The following is a 13,923-nucleotide window of genomic DNA, read 5'->3' as shown; positions in this document are numbered from 1 at the left end:
CTTTCAGCTGATGGAACAATTCGTTTGTAAATTAACCTACTTTGAAAATAAGCTTAGTCATTACCACCTACAAATTCAAGTGTATACATCTTATGATAAATGAGCACTGACATCTCATGCAATTAAATTCATGACACATTGAGATTACACCAATCACCTTTTATTATACTGTACAAGAACAGTCTGCTTTGTTGCCGTCCTCTGCCACGTCCAAAACCTCCTCTGCAACACAAAGTTGGTATGTTTTCGGTCCTTGAAGATCTCTATTGGGCTACAATATCGCATGGCACCCATCCTTGGAAAAGTATTTACTTACGAATTGGAACTTAGCTTCACCAGCACCTGCTTCAGCCTTCTTGTCTGCACCAGCTAAAAGGACATTTGATCATCAGACAAGTAAAGAATTAGGTAACTTGCAATGTAGGTCAGCCACCATGGAAAATATTGGTATTGGCCCAATATTTCCATATTGGTGCATGCTTATCAAACATAACAGGTGATTTGGGTACTCACGTGGTGCAACAGAACGTCTGTAGTTGTCTCGGTCGCCTCCTTCACGGTTAAACCTGGCTGGCGTCTCAGCTCTGTCACCCTCCATACCTGAAACACGAGGCCATTTTACACCACTCATCTCCATACAACTGGCATAACACCTGCAATGTTCACCACAATACATCTATGAAGGAAACATGCTAAGTACAGGAATCAGTCAACCCTGTAATACTGATTGGCAGTAAACTCAGCAAAAAAATAACCGTCCTCATTGTCAACTGCGTTTATTTTCAGCAAACTTAACGTGTAAATATTTGTATGAACATAAGATTCAACAACAGAAATAAACTGAGTTCCACAGACATGTGACTAACAGAAATTGAATAATGTGTCCCTGAACAAAAGGGGATCAAAAGTAAGTATCTGGTGTGGCCACCAGCTGCATTAAGTACTGCAGTGCATCTCCTCATGGACTGCACCAGATTTGCCAGTTCTTGCTGTGAGATGTTACCCCACCAAAGCACCTGCAAGTTCCTGGACATTTATGGCCCTAGCCCTCACCCTCAGATCCAACAGGTCCCAGACGTGCTCAATGGGATTGAGATTGGGCTCTTCGCTGGCTATGGCAGAACACTGACATCCCTATCTTGCAGAAAATCACACACAGAACGAGCAGTATAGCTGGTGGCATTGTCATGCTGGAGGGTCGTGTCAGGATGAACCTGCAGAAAGGCTACCACATGAGGGAGGGTGTCTTCCCTGTAACGCACAGTGTTGAGATTGCCTGCAATGACAAGCTCAGTCCGATGATGCTGTGACACACCGCCCCTAGACCATGACAGACCCTCCACCTCCAAATTGATCCCGCTCCAGAGTACAGGCCTCGGTATAACGCTCATTCCTTCAACGATAAATGCGAATCCGACCATCACCCCTGGTGAGACAAAACCGCGAATCGTCAGTGAAGAGCACTTTTTGCCAGTCCTGGTGGTGGTGGGTTTGTGCCCATAAGCAACGTTGTTGCCGGTGATGTCTGGTGAGGACCTGCCTTACAACAGGCCTACAAGCCCTCAGTCCAGCCTCTCTCAACCTATTGCAGACAGTCTGAGCACTGAAATCAAATCACATTTACATGGTTAGCAGATGTTAATGCAAGTGTAGCGAAATGCTTGTGCTTCTAGTTCCGACCGTGCAGTAATATCTAACAAGTAATCTAACAATTTCACAAAAACTACCTTATACACACCTGTAAAGGAATGAATAAGAATATGTACATATAAATATATGGATGAACGATGGCTGAACGGCATGGCAAGATGCAGTAGATGGTATAGAGTAATTGTCCCTAGAATTTCTAAGCAAACAGCTGGAGGCAGGGCTTTCTCCTATTGAGCTCCATTTTTATGGAATGGTCTGCCTACCTATGTGAGAGACGCAAACTCGGTCTCAACCTTTAAGTTTTTACTGAAGACTCATCTCTTCAGTGGGTCATATGATTGAGTGTAGTCTGGCCCAGGAGTGTAAAGGTGAACGGAAAGGCTCTGGAGCAACGAACCGCCCTTGCTGTCTCTGCCTGGCCGGTTCCCCTATTTCCACTGGGATTCTCTGCCTCTAACCCTATTACAGGGGCTGAGTCACTGGCTTACTGGTGCTCTTTCATGCCGTCCTAGGAGGGGTGCGTCACTTGAGTGGGTTGAGTCACTGATGTGATCTTCTTGTTTGGGTTGGCGCCCCCCCTTGGGGTGTGCCGTGGCGGAGATCTTTGTGGGCTATACTCGGTCTTGTCTCAGGATGGTAAGTTGGTGGTTGAAGATATCCCTCTAGTGGTGTGGGGGCTGTGCTTTGGCAAAGTGGGTGGGGTTATATCCTTCCTGTTTGGCCCTGTCCGGGGGTATCATCGGATGGGGCCACAGTATCTCCTGACCCCTCCCTTCTCAGCCTCCAGTATTTATGCTGCAGTAGTTTGTGTCGGGGGGCTAGGGTCAGTTTGTTATATCTAGAGTACTTCTCCTGTCCTATCCGGTGTCTTGTGTGAATTTAAGTATGCTCTCTCTAATTCTCTCTCGGAGGACCTGAGCCCTAGGACCATGCCTCAGACTACCTGGCATGATGACTCCTTGCTGTCCCCAGTCCACCTGGCCGTGCTGCTGCTCCAGTTTCAACTGTTCTGCCTGCGGCTATGGAATCCTGACCTGTTCACCGGATGTGCTACCTGTCCCAGACCTATGATTATTTATGATCATTTGAACATCTTGGCCATGTTCTGTTATAATCTCCACCCGGCACAGCCAGAAGAGGACTGGCCACCCCTCATAGCCTGGTTCCTCTCTGGGTTTCGGCCTTTCTAGGGAGTATTTCCTAGCCACCGTGCTTCTACACCTGAATTGCTTGCTGTTTGGGGTTTTACGCTGGGTTTCTGTACAGCACTTTGAGATATCAGCTGATGTACGAAGGACTATATAAATACATTTGATTTGATTTTGATTTGAGTACAGTATATACATATGAGATGTAGGGTATGTAAACATATAAAGTGTCATTGTTTAAAGTGACTAGTGATACATTTATTACATCCAATTTTTTATTATTAAAGAGGCTAAAGATTTGAGTCAGTATGTTGACAGCAGCCACTCAATGTTAGTGATTGCTGTTTAACAGTCTGATGGCCTTGAGATAGAAGCTGTTTTTCAGTCTCTCGGTCCCAGCTTTGATGCACCTGTAATGACCTCGCCTTCTGGTTGATAGTGGGGTGAACAGGCAGTGGCTCCTGTGGTTGTTGTCGTTTATGTTTTTTTGGCCTTCCTGTGACATCGGGTGGTATAGGTGTCCTGGAGGGCAGGTAGTTTGCCCCCGGTGATGTGTTGTGCAGACCTCACTACCCTCTGGAGAGCCTTACGGTTGTGGGCGGAGCAATTGCCGGACTAGGCTGTAATACAGCCAGACAGGATGCTCTCGATTGTGCATCTGTAAAAGTTTGAGTGTTTTTGGTGACAAGCCAAATTTTTTCAGCCTCCTGAGGTTGAAGAGGCGCTGTTGTGCCTTCTTCACCACGCTGTCTGTGTGGGTGGACCATTTCAGTTTGTCTGTGATGTGTACACCGAGGAACTTAGAACTTTCTAGTCTGACTAGTCTCTCAAATCACTTCATGATGACTGAAGTGAGTGCTACGGGGCGATAGTCGTTTAGCTCAGTTACCTTTAGCTTTCTTGGGAACAGGAACAATGGTGGCCCTCTTGAAGCATGTGGGAACAGCAGACTGGGATAGGGATTGATTGAATATGTCCGTAAACACACCAGTCAGCTGGTCTACGCATGCTCTGAGGACGTGGAGGGATTGTGCGTTCCTGGTGTAACTCGGACAGTTGTTGTTTCCATCCTGTACCTGTCCCGCAGGTGTGATGTTCGGCTGTACCGATCCTGTGCATGTGTTACACATGGTCTGCCACTGCGAGGATGATCAGCTGTCCGTCCTGTAGCGCTGTCTTAGGCGTCTCACAGTACAGACATTGCAATTTATTGTCCTGGTCACATCTGCAGTCCTCATGCCTCCTTGCAGCATGCCTAAGGCACGTTCACACAGATGAGCAGGGACCCTGGGCATCTTTATTTTGGTGTTTTTCAGAGTCAGTAGAAAGGCCTCTTTAGTGTCCTAGGTTTTCATAACCGTGACCTTAATTGCCTACCGTCTGTAAGCTGTTTGTCTTAACGACCATTTAACAGGTGCATGTTAATTAATTGTTTATGGTTCATTGAACAAGCATGGGAAACAGTGTTTAACCTCTCTAGGGTATGTGGGACGCGTCCCACCAGGCACACATCCAGTGAGATTGCAGAGCGCCAAATTCAAATACAGAAATACTCATTATAATAATTCAGAAAAGATACAACTATTTTGGTTTAAAGATTAACTTCTTGTGAATCCAATCACGGTGTCAGATTTAAAAAACAGCGAAAGCATACCTTTGAGAACATATCCCAGCAGACAAATCATTACAAACAGTAACCAGCCAAGTAGAAGAGTTACACAAGTCAGAAATAGAGATAAAATTAATCACTTACCTTTGATGATCTTCATAGGTTTGCACTCGGAAGACATTCATTTATTCAATAAATGTTCCTTTTGTTCGATAAAGTCTTTCTGTATATCCGAAAACCTCCGTTTTGTTTGCACGTTTTCCTCAGTAATTCACAGGCTCAAATGCAGTCACAACAGGCGGACAAAAAAATCCTAATTGTATCTGTAAAGTTCATAGAAACATGTCAAACGATGTTTATATTCAATCCTCTGGTTGTTTTTAGCCTAAATAATCGATAATATTTCAACCGGACAATAACATTGTCAATTTAAGGTAAACAAGAAAGGCACTCTCGGCCGCGCGCATGAAAAAGCTCTGTGACACGGCAGGGTCCACTCATTTTTCAGAATACAAGCCTGAAACAATTTCTAAAGACTGTTGGCATCTATTGGAAGGCATAGGAACTGCAATTTGAGTCCTAAGTCAATGGATACTGTAATGGCATTGAATAGAAAACTACACACACAAAAATCCTACTTCCTGAATGGGTTTTTCTCAGGTTTTCGCCTGCCAAATCAGTTCCGTTATACTCAAAGACATTATTTTAACAGTTTTGGAAACTTTAGTGTTTTCTATCCAAATCTACTAATTATATGCATATCCTATCTTCTAGGCCTCATTCCCATACTGTTTTTATACTGTTTTTTATTTATTTATTTTATTTACTTTTCTGCTCTTTTGCACACCAATATCTCTACCTGTACATGACCATCTGATCATTTATCACTCCAGTGTTAATCTGCAAAATTGTATTATTTGCCTACCTCCTCATGCCTTTTGCACACATTGTATTTAGACTGCCCATTTTTTTTCTACTGTGTTATTGACTTGTTAATTGTTTACTCCATGTGTAACTCTGTGTTGTCTGTTCACACTGCTATGCTTTATCTTGGCCAGGTCGCAGTTGCAAATGAGAACTTGTTCTCAACTAGCCTACCTGGTTAAATAAAGGTGAAATAAAAAAATATATAAAAAAAGAAGCAGTTTAATTTGGGCATGCTTTTCATTCATGCATTTTGTGAGTTCCAAGATGGCATAGCAGTTCAGACGTCTTTTGTCCTCGTCGTGTCCCGTGTATATATATATATATATTTCCAACTTTCTTTCGCATACCTTTTTATATATATTTTTTATTTTCCATAAACTCATCTTCAAAACACTCTCCTGCAACCCGCCTCACCAATTTATATTTATAAAAAATATATATTATTTACCTCAAATCTATAATCCTCCATAGAAGCTAGCCAGAAGCTAATCCAGAAGCTAGCCTGAAGCTAATCAGAAGCTAGTTAGCTCCTTTACTGGCTAATCGTTAGTATTCAGCTAACCACGGTCTGTGGTCATCAGCTATCCTTTAGCTCGAAAATCTATCGGCAGTTTTGTACGGCGCAGCTAGGACCGGAACATACCGGACCTATTTTTCTCTCCATGTCCCTGGATTACAACCGCTAACTCTGGACATTTATACCTGGATCTCGCAGCTAGCTAGCTGCTATCCGTGTGACTATCGGCTTTCGTCGATTCCGGAGCAAACATCAATCACTCCTGGGCTACAATCACCTATCCGGACCCGTTTTACTGCCAACGCGAAGCCCCACCGGGCCTTCACAACTGGACTACTGACGTTATCTACCCGAGGGAGTTATCCGGCTGGCTCCTCCGTCGCGACGTTACCTGAACGCCCATCTGCGGTCCGCTAACCGTTAGCTGTCTTATCGGCTGCTATCTGAATAGACCTATCGGACAATTAATTTTTACATTGAATGAAAACATTTCTTGGGCCTCTATAACTTTTTTTTTTTTGTGTGTCCCCTCTACCACATGGAACCCCACTAATCCTACCGACGGAAACGCACGAGGTGGCTAATAACAGACATCCTATGCTAGCTTGCTACCGATGGCCCGGCTAGCTGTCTAAATCGCCGTGACCCCAACCAACCTCACTACTCACTGGACACTTGATCACTCGACTAAGCATGCCTCTCCTTAATGTCAATATGCCTTGTCCATTGCTGTTCTGGTTAGTGTTTATTGGCTTATTTCACTGTAGAGCCTCTAGTCCTGCTCACTATACCTTATCCAACCTATTAGTTCCACCACCCACACATGCGATGACATCTCCTGGTTTCAATTATGTTTTTAGAGACAATATCTCTTTCATCATCTCTCAATACCTAGGTTTACCTCCACTGTATTCACATACTTTGTCTGTACATTATACCATGAAGCGATTTTATCGCCCCCAGAAATCTCCTTTTACTCTCTGTTCCAGACGTTCTAGACGACCAATTCTTATTGCTTTTAGCTGTACCCTTATCCTACTCCTCTGTTCCTCTGGCGGTGTAGAGGTGAATCCAGGCCCTGCAGTGCCTAGCTCCACTCCTATTCCCCAGGCACTCTCTTTTGATGACTTCTGTAACCGTAATAGCCTTGGTTTCCTGCATGTTAACATTAGAAGCCTCCTCCCTAAGTTTGTTCTATTCACTGCTTTAGCACACTCTGCCAACCCGGATGTTCTAGCTGTGTCTGAATCCTGGCTTAGGAAGACCACCAAAAATTCTGAAATTTTTATCCCAAACTACAACATTTTCAGACAAGATAGAACTGCCAAAGGGGGTGGTGTTGCAATCTCCTGCAAAGATAGCCTGCAGAGTTCTGTCCTACTATCCAGGTCTGTACCCAAACAATTTGAACTTCTACTTTTAAAAATCCACCTCTCTAAAAACAAGTCTCTCACCGTTGCCGCCTGCTATAGACCACCCTCTGCCCCCAGCTGTGCTCTGGACACCATATGTGAACTGATTGCCCCCATCTATCTTCAGAGGTTGTGCTGCTAGGCGACCTAAACTGGAACATTTAACTTCTTGCGTCGAGCCATCCCGGATCCGGGATCGTGAATACAGCCTCAAGCTCATTACCATAACGCAACGTTAACTATTCATGAAAATCGCAAATGAAATGAAATTAATCTATTTGCTCTCAAGCTTAGCCTTTTGTTAACAACACTGTCATCTCAGATTTTCTAAATATCCTTCTCAACCATTGCAAAACAAGCATTTGTGTAACAGTATTGATAGCTAACGTAGCATTTAGCATTAGCATTCAGCAGGCAACATTTTCACAAAAACCAGAAAAGCATTCAAATAAAATCATTTACCTTTGAAGAACTTCGGATGTTTTCAATGAGGAGACTCTCAAATAGCAAATGTTCAGTTTTTCCTTAAAGATGATTTGTTTAGGACAAATCGCTCCGTTTTCTGCGTCACGTTTAGCTACGAAAAAAAACCTGTATCCAGGATTGTGTAAATCTATCCGCAAGCTCATTAGCATAACACAACGTTAACTATTCATGAAAATCGCAAATGAAATGAAATTAATCTATTTGCTCTCAAGCTTAGCCTTTTGTTAACAACACTGTCATCTCAGATGTTCAAAATATGCTTTTGAACCATAGCTAAACAAGCATTTGTGTAACAGTATTGATAGCCTAGCATAGGATTATGCCTCTTTCAGCATGCAACATTTTCCACAAAAACCAGAAAAGAATTCAAATAAAATCATTTACCTTTGAAGAACTTCAGATGTTTTCAATGAGGAGACTCTGTTAGATAGCAAATGTTCCGTTTTTACAAAAAATATTATTTGTGTCGACTAATCGCTCCGTTTTGTTCATCACGTTTGGGTAAGGAAAAAAATAATAATAATATTAAGTCATTAAAACGCAAACTTTTTTCCAAATTAACTCCATAATATCGACAGAAACATGGCAAACCGATGTTTAGAATCAATCCTCAAGGTGTTTTTCACATATCTATCGATGATAAAATCCATCGAGGCAGTTGACTTTCTCTTCTGAAGAAATGGAACGCGCATGGACCTACAGATTATGCAATAATTTCGACACAGGACACCGGGCGGGACACCAGGTAAATGTAGTCTCTTATGGTCAATCTTCCAATGATTTGCCTACAAACACGTCACAATGCTGCAGACACCTCGGGAAACGACAGAAAGCGCAGGCTCATTCCTGGCGCATTCACAGCCATATAAGGAGACATTGGAACACAGCGCCTTCAGAATCTGGGGCATTTCCTGTATGAAACTTCATCTTGGTTTCGCCTGTAGCAGTAGTTCTGGGGCAATCACAGATATTATCTTTGCAGTTTTGGAAACATCAGAGTTTTGTCTTTCCAAGGCTGTCAATTCCATGCATAGTCAAGCATCTTTTCGTGACAAAATATTGCGCTTAAAACGGGCACGTCTTTTTATCCAATAATGACATAGCGCCCCCATAGGTTGAAGAGGTTAACTTAACACCCCAGCCATCCTACAATCTAAGCTTGATGCCCTCAATCTCACACAAATTATCAATGAACCTACCAGGTACCTCCCCAAAGCCTTAAACACAGGCACCCTCATAGATCTCATCCTAACCAACTTGCCCTCTAAATACACCTCTGCTGTCTTCAACCAAGATCTCAGCGATCACTGCCTCATTGCCTGCATCCGTAACGCTCCCTGAAACACTTCAGCGAGCAGGCCTTTCTAATCGACCTGGCCGGGGTATCCTGGAAGGATATTGATCTCATCCCGTCAGTAGAGGATGCCTGGTTATTTTTTTTTAAATGCCTTCCTAACCATCTTAAATAAGCATGCCCCATTCAAGAAATTTAGAACCAGGAACAGATATAGCCCTTGGTTCTCCCCAGACCTGACTGCCCTTAACCAACACAAAAACATCCTATGGCGTTCTGCATTAGCATCGAACAGCCCCCGTGATATGCAGCTGTTCAGGGAAGCTAGAAACCATTATACACAGGCAGTTAGAAAAGCCAAGGCTAGCTTTTTCAAGCAGAAATTTGCTTCCTGCAACACTAACTCAAAAAAGTTCTGGGACACTGTAAAGTCCATGGAGAATAAGAACACCTCCTCCCAACTGCCCACTGCACTAAAGATAGGAAACACTGTCACCACTGATAAATCCACCATAATTGAGAATTTCAATAAGCATTTTTCTACAGCTGGCCATGCTTTCCACCTGGCTACTCTTACCCCGGTCAACAGCACTGCACCCCCCACAGCAACTCACCCAAGCCTTCCCCATTTCTCCTTCTCCCAAATCCGTTCAGCTGATGTTCTGAAAGAGCTGCAAAATCTGGACCCCTACAAATCAGCCGGGCTAGACAATCTGGACCCTTTCTTTCTAAAATTATCTGCCGAAATTGTTGCCACCCCTATTACTAGCCTGTTCAACCTCTCTTTCGTGTCGTCTGAGATTCCCAAAGATTGGAAAGCAGCTGCGGTCATCCCCCTCTTCAAAGGGGGGGACACTCTTGACCCAAACTGCTACAGACCTATATCTATCCTACCCTGCCTTTCTAAGGTCTTCGAAAGCCAAGTCAACAAACAGATTACCGACCATTTTGAATCTCACCATACCTTCTCTGCTATGCAATCTGGTTTCAGAGCTGGTCATGGGTGCACCTCAGCCACGCTCAAGGTCCTAAACGATATCTTAACCGCCATCGATAAGAAACATTACTGTGCAGCCGTATTCATTGATCTGGCCAAGGCTTTCGACTCTGTCAATCACCACATCCTCATCGGCAGACTCGACAGCCTTGGTTTCTCAAATGATTGCCTCGCCTGGTTCACCAACTACTTCTCTGATAGAGTTCAGTGTGTCAAATCGGAGGGTCTGCTGTCCGGACCTCTGGCAGTCTCTATGGGGGTGCCACAGGGTTCAATTCTTGGACCGACTCTCTTCTCTGTATACATCAATGATGTCGCTCTTGCTGCTGGTGAGTCTCTGATCCACCTCTATGCAGACAACACCATTCTGTATACTTCTGGCCCTTCTTTGGACACTGTGTTAACCCTCCAGGCAAGCTTCAATGCCATACAACTCTCCTTCCGTGGCCTCCAATTGCTCTTAAATACAAGTAAAACTAAATGCATGGTCTTCAACTGATCGCTGCCTGCACCTGCCCGCCTGTCCAACATCACTACTCTGGACGGCTCTGACTTAGAATACGTGGACAACTACAAATACCTAGGTGTCTGGTTAGACTGTAAACTCTCCTTCCAGACCCACCTCAAACATCTCCAATCCAAAGTTAAATCTAGAATTGGCTTCCTATTTCGCAACAAAGCATCCTTCACTCATGCTGCCAAACATACCCTTGTAAAACTGACCATCCTACCAATCCTCGACTTCGGCGATGTCATTTACAAAATAGCCTCTAATACCCTACTCAACAAATTGGATGCAGTCTATCACAGTGCAATCCGTTTTGTCACCAAAGCCCCATATACTACCCACCATTGCGACCTGTACGCTCTGCTCTCGTTGGCTGGCCCTCGCTTCATACTCGTCGCCAAACCCACTGGCTCCATGTCATCTACAAGACCCTGCTAGGTAAAGTCCCCCCTTATCTCAGCTCGCTGGTCACCATAGCATCACCCACCTGTAGCACGCGCTCCAGCAGGTATATCTCTCTGGTCACCCCCAATACCAATTCTTTCTTTGGCCGCCTCTCCTTCCAGTTCTCTGCTGCCAATGACTGGAACGAACTACAAAAATCTCTGAAACTGGAAACACTTATCTCCCTCACTAGCTTTCAGCACAAACTGTCAGAGCAGCTCACAGATTACTGCACCTGTACATAGCCCACCTATAATTTAGCCCAAACAACTACCCCTTTCTCTCTTTCCCTACTGTATTTATTTGATTTATTTTGCTCCTTTGCACCCCATTATTTTATTTCTGCACATTCTTCCACTGCAAATCTACCATTCCAGTGTTTTACTTGCTATATTGTATTTACTTTGCCACCATGGCCTTTTTTTTTTTGCCTTTACCTCCCTTATCTCACCTCATTTGCTCACATCATATATAGACTTGTTTATACTGTATTATTGACTGTATGTTTGTTTTACTCCATGTGTAACTCTGTGTCGTTGTATGTGTCGAACTGCTTTGCTTTATCTTGGTCAGGTCGCAATTGTAAATGAGAACTTGTTCTCAACTTGCCTACCTGGTTAAATAATGGTGAAAAAATTCAAAATGCTGCCCCCTACCCTAGAGAAGTTAAAACCTTTACAATGAAGATCTGTGAAGTTATTTGGATTTTTACAAATTATCTTTGAAAGACAGGGTCCTGAAAAAGGGACGTTTCTTTCTTTGCTGAGTTTAGTTATATTTTTACAGTGCACCCTCCTGAACAGTCCCCAGGTGAAACATATTCAACATTTTCACAATTGGAAAAAGGTCAAAGGCAATCGAGGAGCGGCGGAGAGGGAAAGTGGACGAAAATGCGCTTGTATGAAATGAGACTCATCTAATCACGCGTCATGAGGCGCGTTGGAATCCCAAAATAAATGTATAAAGTGATAAAACATTTGGCTAGTTATGCAATGCATATTGTTTTTAAATGTTCGCCATGATTTTCTCCTTCAAGAAAACAAAAGCAGATTCAAAGGGAGTGGCAGATTTGAAAACTCTTCCACAAAGGACTCTGGTAGGATACACTTGTCGCCAACGGAGGCTAGCGGAATGGAGAACAGTCTTCCGTTTGTCAATTCGTTATTAGGCACCAGCCGCTTTCAAAACTGGGATCTCGAAAATCTCCAACTTCAGTGCGTTCAAAACAACTTGGAACTAAGGGGGGAAAAAACAAGCTCCGACTGGGAAAAATCATTTGAAAATGGTCATCCAACTCGGGCCTCTTTTTTGAACTCCGTCTTTCCGACCTGAAGATCACCGACATGATTTGACTTCGTATTTTTCCCAGTTGTTTTGAATGTGGCAACTTTCCTTGACCACTTATCGGTTTCCGGGTCATGGAGGAAAGTATTTTTCCCCAAATAAGAAAAGGCCACAGTCATGATATGCAGCCTACCTTTAGGCCTGCGCCTAGCGGTCTCAGGGCGCATCTGGCGACGCAGAGTGGCAGGAACAATCTCTGGGAGCAGATGCAGGAAGTCCCTCAGGTACTGGATGCCCTCATTGGTCAGGTACCAGTAGAAGTGGCGCCAGGCAAACTGCTCCTTCACATACCCAGTTGACTTCAAAGACTGCAGAGGGAGGGTCACATTCAGTTGGACATTTTTCCAACTAACCCGTATAATTTTTTACAGCTACATTACTGGGTGTCAAAGACAAATTTCCCCGTAGGGACAATAAAGTTGATCCTATCCTGGTTTCACTCTCAATCATGTGACACTATATGAGGCACCAGAATAGAGTACAAAATCTAACCTGCATGGCCTTCATAACGTGAAGGTTGGGCACATTCTTATCGGCCAGCTCCGGGTGCTTAGCCAGATGCACATCCTTTTTTTGCCACCATAACTCCCTCCTTGAAGAGGAGCTCGTAGATGGCTATACGATTCTTCTTCGGCATCAGCATCTGGAGGGGCGGAGAAAAACATGGCCGTCAGCTGTTTAACAGACCGCTCAAGTTAACGTTACATGCAAGAAAGGTCAACAGGCATCAGCTGTGCCGTAAGATAATGGTCATACGGCAGCTAAAGGATACTTGATATGCTGGCTACCTCAACTGAATTGACACACTGGGTAAATCAAATACATTTCTGATTCTGGGTGTGTATCTAAAAATGCAGGACATGTAGTTAGTTAGCTGACTAAACTACACAGCGAAGGACGTTTCTGATGACTCCAACAGTGGAGCGGAGACCAGGCTTTGTGGAATTTTGCTCTAACTACATCGATTTGCCCAATGTCAATAATTTCATAATTACACATTTTGTATCACCTACCATGTTTGTCCTCTGAAGCAGCTTGCTGAAATCCATACTTTTTCAATAAACAATAAAATACAACTGACTGTTTGCTCATTTCTGTTGCTTTAAGATGACAACTCTGCTCAAATGCCAATTGAATCTCAACAAGGACAGTCTGTTGTGGTTCATGAACGTTTATTGAAAAAGTATGGATTTCAGCTAATAAAGGCATGCAACTACAGAGATCAAATATCGGTAAAAGGTTTATTAAGCGTTCCATAATTACTTTTTAAATATTGACCTTGGGCGAATCATGTAGTCAGAAGATTCCACAAAGCCTGCTGCCTGGTCTCTGCGCCACTCCGTTGGAGTCATCGGGAACTTCCTTCACCATGAGTGAGTTCATAGAAGAGATTAACCAAATATGGTAGAAAGGTTGAACACTTGTCAGTGTTTCTAAATCATGGCAAGTATGCCTAGTTAGCTAATTGGTAGTTACAACTAGCTAGTTAACTACTCGCTTTGCTAACGTTACCCAACTAACAGTTAGCTAACTACATAATGCCTGTGTCCCTCTGGGGGCAGTGTAGCACTACACTTTTTTAAAACA

At 43.6% G+C, this 13,923-nt stretch overlaps 1 pseudogene; it reads right to left on the bottom strand.

Moving 5' to 3' along the window:
- Nucleotides 1-144: 144 nt before the first annotated feature.
- LOC115132294 (small ribosomal subunit protein eS10-like) lies at nucleotides 145-13,923 on the bottom strand (annotated as a pseudogene).

The sequence above is a fragment of the Oncorhynchus nerka genome, linkage group LG7 (genome assembly GCF_034236695.1).
Source record: "Oncorhynchus nerka isolate Pitt River linkage group LG7, Oner_Uvic_2.0, whole genome shotgun sequence".
Classification (NCBI taxonomy): Eukaryota; Metazoa; Chordata; class Actinopteri; order Salmoniformes; family Salmonidae; genus Oncorhynchus; species Oncorhynchus nerka.
The sequence above is the reverse complement of the archived record's forward strand: the minus strand, read 5'-3'. Positions and strand labels throughout refer to the sequence as shown.